The sequence below is a fragment of the Pipra filicauda genome, unplaced genomic scaffold, assembly GCF_003945595.2.
Source record: "Pipra filicauda isolate LSUMZ 115617 unplaced genomic scaffold, ASM394559v2 scaffold341_size774298_pilon, whole genome shotgun sequence".
NCBI lineage: Eukaryota > Metazoa > Chordata > Aves > Passeriformes > Pipridae > Pipra > Pipra filicauda.
In genome coordinates, this window is record NW_024104467.1 from 3,210 (window position 1) to 16,625 (window position 13,416).

The following is a 13,416-nucleotide window of genomic DNA, read 5'->3' on the forward strand; positions in this document are numbered from 1 at the left end:
GAGAAGCACCACCTCACTGGCAAATAATGTGCCAGATTCTCCAGTTCAAATATTCACCATCTTCTTGTCTTTCTTAGTTCAGTTCTGTCCCTCTCCTGATAGTTCAGACTCACTAATTCCATGTATTCAGTGGTGGGTTTTCTTAAAAATGTCCAGGTGATTGATGTGATCGTGTTGTGGACAGAAAAACACCCCGTGATTATCCAAAGACACAGCATTTTTGTGTTTCAATATGAAGCAGAGAATTACTTCTATTTATAGAGAAAACAGCTCACGATTCCTAAATAGTGTTTTGCAAATTCACATTCCCATGGTGTCTCCTTCCCTGCCAGCATTTCACATGTACACAGCACTATAATTTAGAAACCCAGTGACCCTACACATTTTATTTTGCTTTGCCATCATTTTACCCTCTTGTTCCAAGAGCAGGAATTTCCTGCCAGCGCCTGCAGAGCTGAGCCAGGAACGACCATGGACACATTTCTTGCTTTCCTTTTTTCCATTTTCTTATTCTCAGCCATTTCCAGCAGCTCTTCCTCTCCCAGCAGCCACATTAACCATTAATAAGAGAGCAGAAGCAAGGAGAAAAATTGACAATAAATTTCCTTTAATTGGACAGGAATGTTGCCAGGGATCCTCCTGCCTATTTTCTATCTGTTCTCAGCAAGGCTCTCCCCCAGTTTGAGGGCAGCCCTTTGTCCATGGAGCTCCAGGATGCTCATCTTGACTCCATCAAGGCTTTTGGTGTCATCTACACATTGGATCAAGGCTGAACCAACGTGGAGCACAGAGCTGAAGCACAGAGAAGGGTTTTATTGCAGAAAAAGCATCTGGAAACCTTGAAAGCAGCCCAGGTTGTGTGACATTTCCTGCAGCAGGAAGTGCCACCAGGTGGGAATGGGCAGATGGTCCATCATCCTGACAGCTTTGGCTGGAAATAAAGCCCTGATTGATGCTCGAGGCTTCTTGAGTGAGGCAGAGCATCCTGGCTCCCTGCTGGACTCCACTAAGGTGTGGCACCAGGCAGAGCCTCAGGTGTGGCTTTGAGCAGGTGACCTGAGCCCTCATGTGTGGTGTGACCCTTGGCACCACTGCCACGGTGTGGGCAGCCTTGTTCCAGTCAAATGTGGCAGAGAAATGAATCCCAGCACCCCAGAAAAGCACCAAACCCATCTCATTTCATCAGGGAGTGTTTTCGTAGAATTGTAGGATAGTTTGGGTGGGAAGGGACCTTAAAGATCATCCAGTTCCACCCCCTGCCACAGGCAGGGACAGCAGGGACACCTTCCACTAGCCCAGGTTGCTCAGAGATCCATCCAACCTGGCCTTAAACACTTCCAGGAGCAGCCACAGCTTCTCTGAGCAACCTGGGCCAGGGCCTCCCCACCCTCACACTGAACAATTCCTTCCCAGTATCCCATCTATCCCTGCCCTCTGGCACTGGGAAGCCATTCCCTGTGTCCTGTCACTCCAGACCCTTGTAAATAATCTCTCTCCACCTTTCCTGTAGCTCCCTTCAGGTCCTGGAAGGCTGCAATTAGGTGACCCCAAAGTCTTCTCTTCTCCAGGCTGAACAATCCCAATTCTCAGCCTTTCCCATATACACCCACAGAAGTCCAAAGGCAGAACCTCCACTGTCAAAATCCACGGTCCCAACCACTTCATTAGAGAAAAATCCCCCCCGTGGAAGGGACTCCAAGCAGCCCTGGCCGTGGGAGTGTGAGAAAAATCTCTCCCTTGAATTTAGAAAGACAGAAAAACTCGTGAAGCAAAAAGAAAGAATTTATTCAGCGCTGGGCCCGGTCTCACACTGAGTTTTTGGGGAGAAAAGACCCTTTGGGTTTCATTTTCATACATTTTATAGTTTCACAAAATCCCACCTTTTTCGGACAAGTTTAATATATTCGTTTTTATCCCAAAAGGTTTCTTTTCTCTAAAAAGAGGCTTTCCTTTTATTCTGATTGACTGCAAGGTGTCCTCTGTCAAGGACGGTGGATCTTCCTTTGTTCTTAGCCCAAAGAGAGAGAAGAACCCCTTTTGTACAAAAATGGCCCCAAAAGATTTTAAGACCACTTTCATTTCTCTTATCCGGCCAAAAAAAGACCCTGACACTCAAGTCCAGTGTTTTTGAACTTGGATATCTTTCAACTTCGCCATACACCTATAAAAAATTGTATTTTTATTTCTCATATCATCACTGTTCATGTCTGGGATTGCCCAGGGCGGGTTTGCTCCTCCGGGAAAAGTGGCCCAGGGGCTGCCCCGTTGGATCTGGCCCTTCTTTCTTCCCTCACTCACAAGATCCCATCTGTGAAGGGGGAGCAATTAGGAGTAATTAGACCCTCATTAACACTTGTTTTGGGTGGGGAGGCAGCTGAGCAGCTTCTAGAAAATAACTTCACCCACCTCCTGCCTGAGTCATTGTCACATATTTCAGATGTCGGTTTACTGGCATCAAAGAAACAGAATAATCGTGCCCTGGGTATCTCGGAAAGGAGGAATTCAGCGCTGAGCAACTCCGTGAGAAACGGGATGGAGAGAGGTGTTGGTGCCAAGTGAGTTGTTTGGATCAGGCTCCATCAACCTCCATTTTACAGCCTCTTGTCACAAACTGACCTTTTCCTTCAATAGAACAGACAAAGGGAGAGCAAGAAATACAACTTCCCCAGAGTGAGAGAAAAAGAGAAGGAAAACAAGGAACGTTTCTTGGAAATCCCTTGTTTTCCTGATACCCACAATTGCCCCTGGCAGAACTGCTGGGGTTTTCTTTCTAGTCAGGCATTTTCCCTGGGTTATAAATACATTATAAAAGCACCAGATCATAAAGTTTGCAAGTTCTGTGAGGGCTGACCCACTGTATAATTACCCTGGTTTTGCTCTCAGCCATTGCTGTCTTCAACTGCTACTCTGCAGGAGCTGATGGGCAGCAGGACCAGCCAGAAAAATCAAAATAAGAGCAAGAAAAAGGAGGTATCCTGGTATGTGGTGGCTCAATTCCACATAAACACTGCTGGGATCAGGCAGGAGAGCTGGAATGCTGCGGGACTTGGGGTCAGAGTGAAAATCCCCTGGTTTTCACATTCATACACCCCAAACCACAACAGCGCGAGTTTCCCATCTTCAGCTTGAAACCTCAGAGATTCCACAGCCAAAAATGGGACAACTGACAAATAGGAACTCCAGGCAGGAGCTGCTGTCGAAAGACTGGGCAGAAAAGAAAGGAACTGAAATATTTCCAAATAGAAACACGCAAAAGCTTCGCTGCCGAAGACCAGGACAATATTTGCTGTTACCCCGAGCAAATGTGCCACTCAGCACTCTCTCCTTTGTCACAGTCGCTTTAGTGGTGTTGAGCCAGGGCCAAAGTGAGGTCAGAAATTCAGAGATTTGCTTTCCAGACCAGGCTGTTCTCCCAGTGTGACAGAGATGTGTCTTTCTGCAGACAGAGGCACCATCAGATGGAGGATGCCTCAGTTCCCTCCTCAGTTTTCCATCGCAGAATCACAGGATGGGTCAGCCTGGGAAGGGCCACAGTGGCCCAGCTGGTCCCACCTCCATCCAGGGCCATCCTATGAGAAGTAAAATATGGTTTTGTACAGGCACATTGCAAAGTTGTGAGATATCCAAGTTCCAAACTGGACCTGGGTATCAGAGTCTTTTTTGGTCAGATAAGGGAAATATAAAAGTTCCCAAAAATTAAAACCTTTCAGGGCCATGTGGAAATTTCATACACAGAGGTTTTTTTTCTCTCTTTGGGCTAAGAACAAAGGAAGATCCACCATTTTTGACAGAGGACATCTTGCAACCAAATGGAAGGAAGGGAAAGCCCCTTTTCAGAGAGAAGAAACCTTTTTAGGCAAAAATGAATATGTTAAACTTACTGGAAAAGGTTAGGATTTTGTGAAACTATAAAATGTTGAAATTTAAACCCAAAGGGTTGAAATTTAAACCCAAAAACTTGGAGTGAGACCGGACCCAGTGCGCTGAATAAATTCTTTCTTTTTGTTTCATGAGTTTTTGCCATCTTTCTAAATTCAAGGGAGAGATTTTTCTCACAATGCCAGAGTACGTGGCACAACAGATGAGGGTGGACATAGAAAATAACTCCCTTGCAGGAGCAGTTACATAAAAAAATAATGATAAAAGGAAGTGACAAACCCATCTCAGGGTGCCCAGGCTGTGACAGTCACTGCTGGGGGGACGAGCACAGCAGGCTGGTCCCTCAGCCCTGTGGTGCTCAGGGATCTCCTCACCTGCACCTGGGGAACCTTCCCTGGCAGCCAACAAGCCCCTTCAAGTGGTTCCAACAGTAGATCCCACAGGCTGTTTCTGTGGGAATGATGAAGGAGCCGATATTTCCATGGCCCTGGCACCTGGATGTTCCCAAACAGGATTCTGAAGCTAAAGCAGACTGAGCCCTGCCCCCAGACCTGGCTGAGCTGTGCTCCCACCCCCACACAAGAGCCTCAAATTCCAACCAGACACAAAACTTGACCCTCTCGAGGTGCCCCTGCCTTTGCAGACCTTTCTGGGCAAAGATCAGGGTGAAGCTTTGCTTTCCCAGGATGGGTCAGGTTGGGAGGGACCACAGCGGGTCACCTGCTCCAGCAGGGCCATCCCAGAGCACCTGGCACAGGATTGTGTCCAGAGGGGTCTGGAATGTCCCCAGGGAGGAGACTCCACTCCCTCTCTGGTCTCTGTTCAGGGCTGGGTCACTGCCCAGCAAAGAAGTTCTTCCTCCTGTCCAGGTGGAGCTTCCTGGGCATCAGTTCCTGCCCGTTCCTGCTGTGCCATTGCTGGGCCCCCCCAGCAGAGCCTGGGCCCTCCTCTGCCCCCTCCCTGCAGCCCCTGACACAGCCTGGGGAGGGCCCCTCTCAGGGTCTGCTCTGGAGGCTGAACAGCCCCTCACCCTCTTGCTAATAATTTATAAAACTGTATAATTTATTAAATAAATCGAATTCCATCTCCTAATGAAAATACCCTCTGAAATTTGAGGCAGAAGAGCCGCGTTTTGGTAAAGTTACAACAGGCAGAGATTTACAATCGGGGTCTCTGAACAATTCCAGCCACGAGGGTGCCACCAGCCCCATCCTTAATAAATTGTCCCAGGCTGGGTGTAAGTTTAATTCAGTATGTACTGTGCTGCATCTCTAGGAGCAGGATGTTTCACAGAGCCATCAGAGATCTCCACGGCGCTGTTAAACAACCAAATAGCCACGAAATCAAAGTCAAGCCCAGCCTGTCAGAGCCCGATGCAGCATCCATTGAAAGGAAGAGTAACTCTTAATTAAGGACAGTGGATGGGGAAGCTGATCCTGCAGCTCAGCCCAGCAATGAACCCAGGAAGGGCTTAATTTTATGGGTGGATTTAAATGCTGCAGCTTCAGCGGGCCATTAGCACGTGTTTAAGTGTCTCTGCAGCAGATAAATAAATGGTTGCAAGGCCAGGCTTAAGTCCTCTGCTGAACTGCTGCCCTGGAATGATGATCCTGGGAGAAAGAAGGATGTGGGGCTTGCAAAGCAGCAGGATCCTTTTGATGTCTCCGTGTCCTCCAAAGGCAGCCCACGGTGGGGAGGTTCTATTAGGTTTGACATATTAGAGCTGTTACGGGGCTGAAGAAGCTCGGCTTTGGTCTTAATGAGGCCTTTTAAATGAAAAACAAACGCTTAGTTTCACATTTTATGTCACAGAACGGCTCGGAGGTTGGAAAGAGACCCGTGAATCTTAATTTTAGAGCTGCAGAGCAGGATTTCATCCTTCCCAGCTGAAGTTTTAGAGCTCTCCAGTGGAAGGAAAACGCTGTTATTTTTATTTACGCTTTAAAATAATAGCGAGGCTTTGGGGAATGGGGCCATTTTTCAACAGCACAACGTTTGCAACTCCTTGCAAATGTGCTGCTTCCACAAATCAATTTTGCAGCACAAAAAGAGTCCCCTTTGATCCACGTTTGAACAAGTTGCTCCCCAAAAATTGGGGGCTCACACCGTCCCCCCTCACTTTGTTAACGAGTTTTGGGGCTGGGGAGTTTTAAGGTCATGGAACGTTGTTTGTTGGGCATTTTGGGTTTGAATCCCTGTTCTTCCTGGCTGGTGGATGAGTGGGGAATGGCACAGACTCCATCCAGTAATAATGGGTTAAATAAAGCTCCTGGGAGCTGCAGTGGATCCCCAAAAGCAGAGACCAGGGATTTGCATCAAACTGGATCTTTGATGGATAAAACTGCAAATATGAGAAAGGAAGATGATGGATCTGGAGCAGCAGGAGCAGCTGAGGGAGCTGGGGGGGCTCAGCCTGAAGAAAAGGAGGCTCAGGGGGGACCTTCTGGCTCTGCAACCCCCTGACAGGAGGGGGGAGCCGGGGGGGGTCGGGCTCTGCTCCCAGGGAACAAGGGCCAGGAGGAGAGGGAACGGCCTCAGGCTGTGCCAGGGGAGGCTCAGGTGGGACATCAGGAAGTTTTTTTTATGGGAAGGGTTGTCCAGCCCTGGAAGGGGCTGCCCAGGGCAGGGGTGGAGGCCCCATCCCTGGAATGTCCATAAATGAGTAGATGTGGCCCCTGGGGACGTGGCTCTGGGGTGACCTTGGCAGTGCCAACGGGTTGGACTTGGTGATCTCAGGGGGCTTTTAGAACCCTAATGATTCCAGAATTCTAAGATGTGCCTGTCTTTGGACAAAATGAATTTTGAGCTGGGAAACTGCCTTTAACTCCCTTTCAGAGGCTTTATCCATCTTTTTTTCTGTTGGCAGCCCATTAATGTTTTAAGGACAAAAAGCACTGAGAGGACAAAGATCCAGGGAGCTGCTGAGGAAGGTGGGCATCGGGTGGTCCTGTCCCCCTTCCCCTGCTGAGCTGCTGGGGTATTTTGAGCAGAACAAAACCCATGGAAGTGAAGGGCTGAGATCTGGGAAGGCCCTTGAGGAGGAGCAGGGAGGGTGACACCAGGTTAAGTTCCTGTTTTGTCCCCACTCCAACAACTTTGAGTTTCCTGCTGCCTCAAAAACCACCTTTGGAGAGGTTGAGGTGGATTCCTCAGGAGGGAAATGCAGGAAATGCTCAAATATTTAAATCACCTGAAACCAGAAGAGGCTCCACTTTGGCTTTCACAATCTAAAAAAAAAAAATATGGCAGTTTTCAAAATAAAAGAGATTAAATAAATATCATGTAACCCATTAATATCTAAGTTACAGCCCTGCTGCTTCTTAGCTGAGCAACAAACACCTCATTCTCTTCATCATATGGAATCACAGAAACAAAGGCACTGATTTATATTGTTCAAAATTGGATTTAGGACTCATTCCTGCTGGGACTTGAGGGAATATTCTCTTGACTGTACATGGATTTTCATCCAGGGGGAAATAACCTGGTCTCTAGTAAATACCCAAAAGAATGGGAATCCTGCCAGGAGATTTCAGATGTTATAGGGTTGCTGCTTTTTTTTTTTTTTTAACTTGTAAATAGAGACATCCTAAAGTGCTCTTAAAGCTGCTTTACAACAATTAAGAGGGAGGCTTTAAGAGCCCGCAGTTGCAGGATGTCAGCCTCGGCACTTTAAGTGAAATTAATAAGTCTCCCAATCACAGACGTCTTCCTGCTGGAAAAGCAAGTGAGAGCCACTCATCATCCTGAAAGCCATTAGCAGAGACAATTAAGGGCCTTTCCATCCCTGCACAGTGCAGAAATCTCAGTCCAGCAGTAAAACTTTGCCTCACACCCTCGGTGGAACTGCAGGAGAATTCGGAGCTGCCCTCCCAATTAACTCTCAGTACGGTGATTAATGCACAAAGTGATTTTCTGGGCTCTGTGTCTTTGCACAGGTTAAGGTTCCTCTTCAGCCTGAAATCTCCCTTCCATCATCTTAAGGGTTCAGAGCAGGGAAAGGGGGTCGGGGGCTCACAGGGCTCAAAATTGGCCCTGTGACGTGACCCAAAATCTGGGTTTTGGTAAATCTTTCACATGGAGGAAAACGGAATTTTCCTGAAATTAGAAAGGGATTTTGTTTTAATTTTTTAATCCTGTTTGAGGTGACTTCTTGTTACCACCCTGGATTAGCAACAAACATATTAATGACTCAGATGACATCATTGCCCAGCATATATGATCTGCTGGAGGTTGAAGTATTAATTAAATACAAAATTCCAACACCATGGCTTTGACAGCGACACTTCAGGAGCAAAGGTGTTTTGTCCCTGTGTTGTTCACACACATGCAAGTGAAATAAAAGCATAACTTCACATAATAAAATATTACCACAATTTTTTTGCCACTATTTCTTCTTCCAGACAGGTAAATGCATAAGAAAATCTACGTTTCTAATACACATCTTGTATTTGGACAATGTGACTATTATACAGGAGCACAAGTCTTATGAAGGTGTGTTTTGTCTCCTGGAACACTTCAGCCTAAATTAGAATCATGGAATCCCTGGTTGGATTGGGTTGGGTTGGAAGGGATCTTTAAGCTCATCCAGTCCCACCTTCCACTATTCCAGGTTGCTCCAACCTGGCCTTGGACACTTCCAGGGATTCAGGGGCAGCCACAGCTTCTCTGGGCAACCTGTGCCAGGGCCTCCCCACCCTCCCAGGGAAGGATTAGATTGGAATTAGGATGAGATGCCAAATGCTCAAGCTCCTGGTTGTGTGAGACTTGCTCACCCAGGGAAAGCCACCTTGGAAAAAAAAAGAAATTATTTTCATTCTACACAGTGGGAAAAAAATATTTCCATTCAGCAGTGCCAGTGTAAATGTGGCTTTTCCTGTGGGAAATGATGCCTTCCACCATTCCAGAGGCTCTGCACAGAACTCCAGCCTGGGATTACCAGTGGGAAATGAAAGCCAGCAGGTGAAAAGGCAGAGGGAGAGATTGCAGGTGAAATCCTGGTGCTGTGGTCTCCACCCTGGGATTGTCCAATGCCACGACCTGTGGCCTGGGATTGCAGGATTTCAATGGAACAATATCCAGCTTTCTTAATGTGAGGATTATGTGTTCCCACGTCCCAGCTGGAGGAAGCACAGAGCTGCCCGAGGGGCACGTGGGGCACAGGAGTGGCTGTGGCTGGGGAATGCCAGCCCAGCTGGCACCTCCACAGCCAGGATTTACTGTGGGCAGAGCTGCCCACGGGCACTGGGGCAGCTTTATGGCAGAGATCCTGCTGGGTGGGGAAATTCCATCCTCAGTCCCACGTGGATGGGTGTGGTGGGAAGTTCCATCCTCAATCCCAGATGGATGGATGTGGTGGGAAATTCCATCCTCAGTTCCACGTGGCTGGGGGTCATGGGAAGTTCCATCCATCCTCAATCCCAGATGGATGGGTGTCTCGGTGAGTTCCATCCTCAATCCCACATGGCTGGGTGTCATGGGAAGTTCCATCCTATTCCCACATGGCTGGGTGTGGTGGGAAGTTCCATCCTCAGTCCCAGATGGATGGGTGTCCTGGCAAATTCCATCCTCAATCCCACATGGCTGGGTGGGGAAGTTCCATCCTCAGTCCCACGTGGATGGGTGTGGTGGGAAATTCCATCCTCAGTTCCACATGGCTGGGGGTCATGGGAAGTTCCATCCATCCTCAATCCCAGATGGATGGGTGTCATGGGAAGTTCCATCCTCAATCCCAGGTGGATAGGTGTCATGGGACGTTCCATCCTGTTCCATCCTCAGTCCCACATGGCTGGGGGTGTGGTCTCACCCCATCCAGCTCCCAAGCCCTCCCAACCCCTCACTCACCCCCCAACCTGCAGGATCAGGGAGAGGATTGGAAGGGTAAAGGTGGGAAAACTCGTGGGTTGAAACAAAGACACCTCAATAGGAAAAGCCAAAGCCACTCACACAAGCAAAGCTAAACAAGGAATTCATTTCCTGCTTCCCAGGCTTGGGCAGGTGCTCAGCTCCTCCAGGAGAGCAGGGTCCTGTCACTCATTGACGGGGACCTGGGAACACAAACACCATCACTGCTCCCATCCTCTTTATACACTGAGCACGGTGTCACATGGGCTGGAACATCCCTTGGGGCAGTTGGGGTCACCTGTCCCGTCTGTGTCCCCTCCCATCCTCCTACAGCCCCCAGCCCCCTCCCCAGGAAAAGCAGGAAAGGCCTTGGCTCTGTGCAAGCTCAGAAATAACAAAAACATCTCCAAATTCTTAACCCTGTATTCAGCACAAATCCCAAAGCCAGCCCTGCACCAGGCACTGGGAACAAAATTAACTTCCCCCCAGCCAAAACCAGCACCTGTGTTATCCCTCCTTTCTCCCACAGGGAATAAAGACCAGGAGGTTTGTTACGTGGGGGGCAGTCCCTGAGATTTTGGGACCACGAGTGAGTGGTGAGGACAGATTTGGCTGCAGAGATGAACCTCCTTCCTGAACCATGCAAGAGAAGAAAGGTGAAGATGAAGCTGGAGCACAGAGCTCTAGCCCTTTGTAGAGTTTCAGGATGACTAAAGTCCAGTTTGGATCATTCCTGTGGAACCTGAACTGGTGGGAGGATGTGAGGTCTGGACCAATATTTCAGAAATGATCGATAAAATCAGTTGTTGGTATCTTAAAATTGAACACTGTGTGGTATAATTTATAATGTTTCCCAAAATCTGTGTTTTTCCACCTAACCCTGGGGGATGGACATGTGAGCACAGACAAGATGCCACCGGGATTTATTGCAGTTGTCACTGGTAACTGGAGAGGGGTGTGGAGCTGAAAACTTTAACCCAAAGGAGCCTCAGGGAATTTCCCCATCTGTGGTGTGCCAGAAAAAACAGAGGATCCCTGGGCTGGAGTTGGGCAGGGCTGGTGAATGTGCAGGAGAGGGAAGAGAACTGGTTTTGGGTGGTTGGGCACTGCCCAGGCTCCCCAGGGCAGTGGGCACAGCCCCAAGGCTGCCAGAGCTGCAGGAGGGTTTGGACAATGCTATGAGGGCCAGGGTGGGATTGTTGGGGTGTCTGAGCAGGGCCAGGGGTTGGACTGGATGGTCCTTGTGTGTCCCTTGGAACTCAGGATATTCCATGATTTTATGACTGTAATTCCCTTGCTCTGCTCCCACAGCCCCGGCTGCAGCAGCTCTGGGGGCCTGTGTGGTGCTTCCAATGTCCTGAGTCTTGGAGCAGCATCTCTGCCAGACACTGTTTGAGTGTCCCTGGTGCTGCTGAGCAACAGGTCAGTTTAAAGGCAGCACGTGATGAAGCCACTGCAGGCCGAGCCCTGGGGAGGTGCTGCAGCAGAAATGAGAAAAGCCACGAGCAAAGTCCCTGCACTTGCCTGGCCAGGGGCTGCTGAACATGCAGATGGGGGACAAAGGTTTCACAGCAGCTTTGAATTTACCTGCTTTCCATGTGTCCATCTACCACAGGATCCCAGGATCCCAGAATGTGCTGAGCTGGAAGGGACCCCCAAGGATGATGGAGTCCAACCCTCAGCCCTGCACAGGCCCAGCCCCAAGAGTCCCCCCCTGTGCCCCAGAGGATCAGCCAAACCCTCCTGCAGCTCTGGCAGCCTTGGGGCTGTGCCCACTGCCCTGGGCAGCCTGGGCAGTGCCCAACCAGCCTCTGGGGGAAGAACCTTTGCCTGAGATCCACCCTGAGCCTGCCCTGACACAGCTCCAGCCGTTCCCTGGCTGCTGTCCCTGCTCCCCCAGAGCAGAGCTCAGTCCCTGCCCCTCCTCTGCCCCTCAGCTCTTCCCCTGAAGCAGCTCTGTGGCTTTAGCCCTGGGACCAGTTTGTTGCTCTCAGAGCAGCCCGTGCTCCCCATAAGGCCTGTCTCCATGGGATAGAGGAACAGGGTTATCCTCACTCCACCCAGCCACAAATCCCCTGGACAGCCCGGGGCAGAGCTCTGCACCAGTACAGGGTGCCCAGGACAGCCCAGATGTACTGGGGACTGCTGGGCACATCCCTCCAACTGCAACTGGGTGTTGCACACTGGGATTTGCTCAACATCTGTCAGGGCAGGGGAGAACACCTTCCTGACGGCTCCATTAATCTTTCCACTGAGTTACAGTTTTCTATTTAACAAGTACTTTTGATTATTTGCCCTATTTGCTGCTGATTAGATCTTATCCCTGACTAAAGTTCAATAAACTTTAATAATGTTCCATGTAGCCCATAAACACAGCAAAAGGCTATTTCTGAAAGCCTTGGCACAGCCCTTGGAGCACACCAAGCTTGTGTTGTGCAAGAAGCCAAACACACACTAATGAAATCCTGTTGCAGCCCAGAACAAAATCATATTTCAGCCACACTGTTGAGCAGGAGCATGAGGCAAGCCTGCCCTGGTGACTCTTATCCCACCTGGTTTCAGGAGTGTCTTCCCTCCCTCTGTGTAGCATTCCAATGTCTCTGTGGAATACAGCAGCTGCTCTTCTGCAGTTATTATTATTATTAATAATTTTTGCAGCAGTTTCTTTGGGCCACTGTCATAAGTGATGTCCCAGCAGTGATGCCCAATTCCTTCACCAAAGGGTGTTTACTCTGCTCAGGTGAGACCCCCCTGCAGAGCTGCCCCAGCCCTGGGAACAACAGCACAGGGACGTGGAGCTGCTGCAGAGAGTCCAGAGGAGGCCCCGGAGATGCTCCAGGGCTGGAGCCCCTCTGCTCTGGAGCCAGGCTGGGAGAGCTGGGGGGGTTCCCCTGGAGAAGAGAAGGCTCCAGGGAGAGCTGAGAGCCCCTTGCAGGGTCTAAAGGGGCTCCAGGAGAGCTGGAGAGGGACTGGGGACAAGGGATGGAGGGACAGGACACAGGGAATGGCTTCCCACTGCCAGAGGGCAGGGAGAGATGGGAGATTGGAAGGAATTATTGGCTGGGAGGGTGGGGAGGCCCTGGCACAGGTTGCCCAGAGAAGCTGTGGCTGCCCCTGGATCCCTGGGAGTGTCCCAGGCCAGGTTGGTTGGATCTTGGAGCAACCTGGGCTGGTGGAAGTGTCCCTGCCCACGGCAGGGGTGGAATGAGATGGTTTTTTAAGGTCCCTTCCAACCCAACCCACTCTGTGATTCCCTGATTTACCTGGAAAGGCCCCTCAGTTTCGTTCATCCCATACCAGCAGTTCGAGGGAGGCTGAGCTGTTACTCCATCCATTTCCTTCAAACAAATAGGGAATTTTTTGCTGTTCTCTTCACCCTCAGTCTGGAGAAGTCACTGTAACACTTGCAGCACCACCACAAATTTCCATGGCAGACTGAGATCGTAAAACAATCCACAATCATTTCATCTTTGAACGGGTTTCAGACCACAAGAATTTTGAAATCTTCCTGCTCTGGTGGCTCAGGCAGCTATTGGTGTTCTTTTGTTTTTTTTTTTTTTTTTTTTTTTTTTTTTTTTTCTTTTTAAAAGCCTGTTCAAAATTCAAGGTATTTTAATGCCAATTTAAATAGGGAGATTCAAAGATAAAATTCCAGCCAAATATGCTGTGTCTCTGTATCCCCCCAAACAGGGTGGT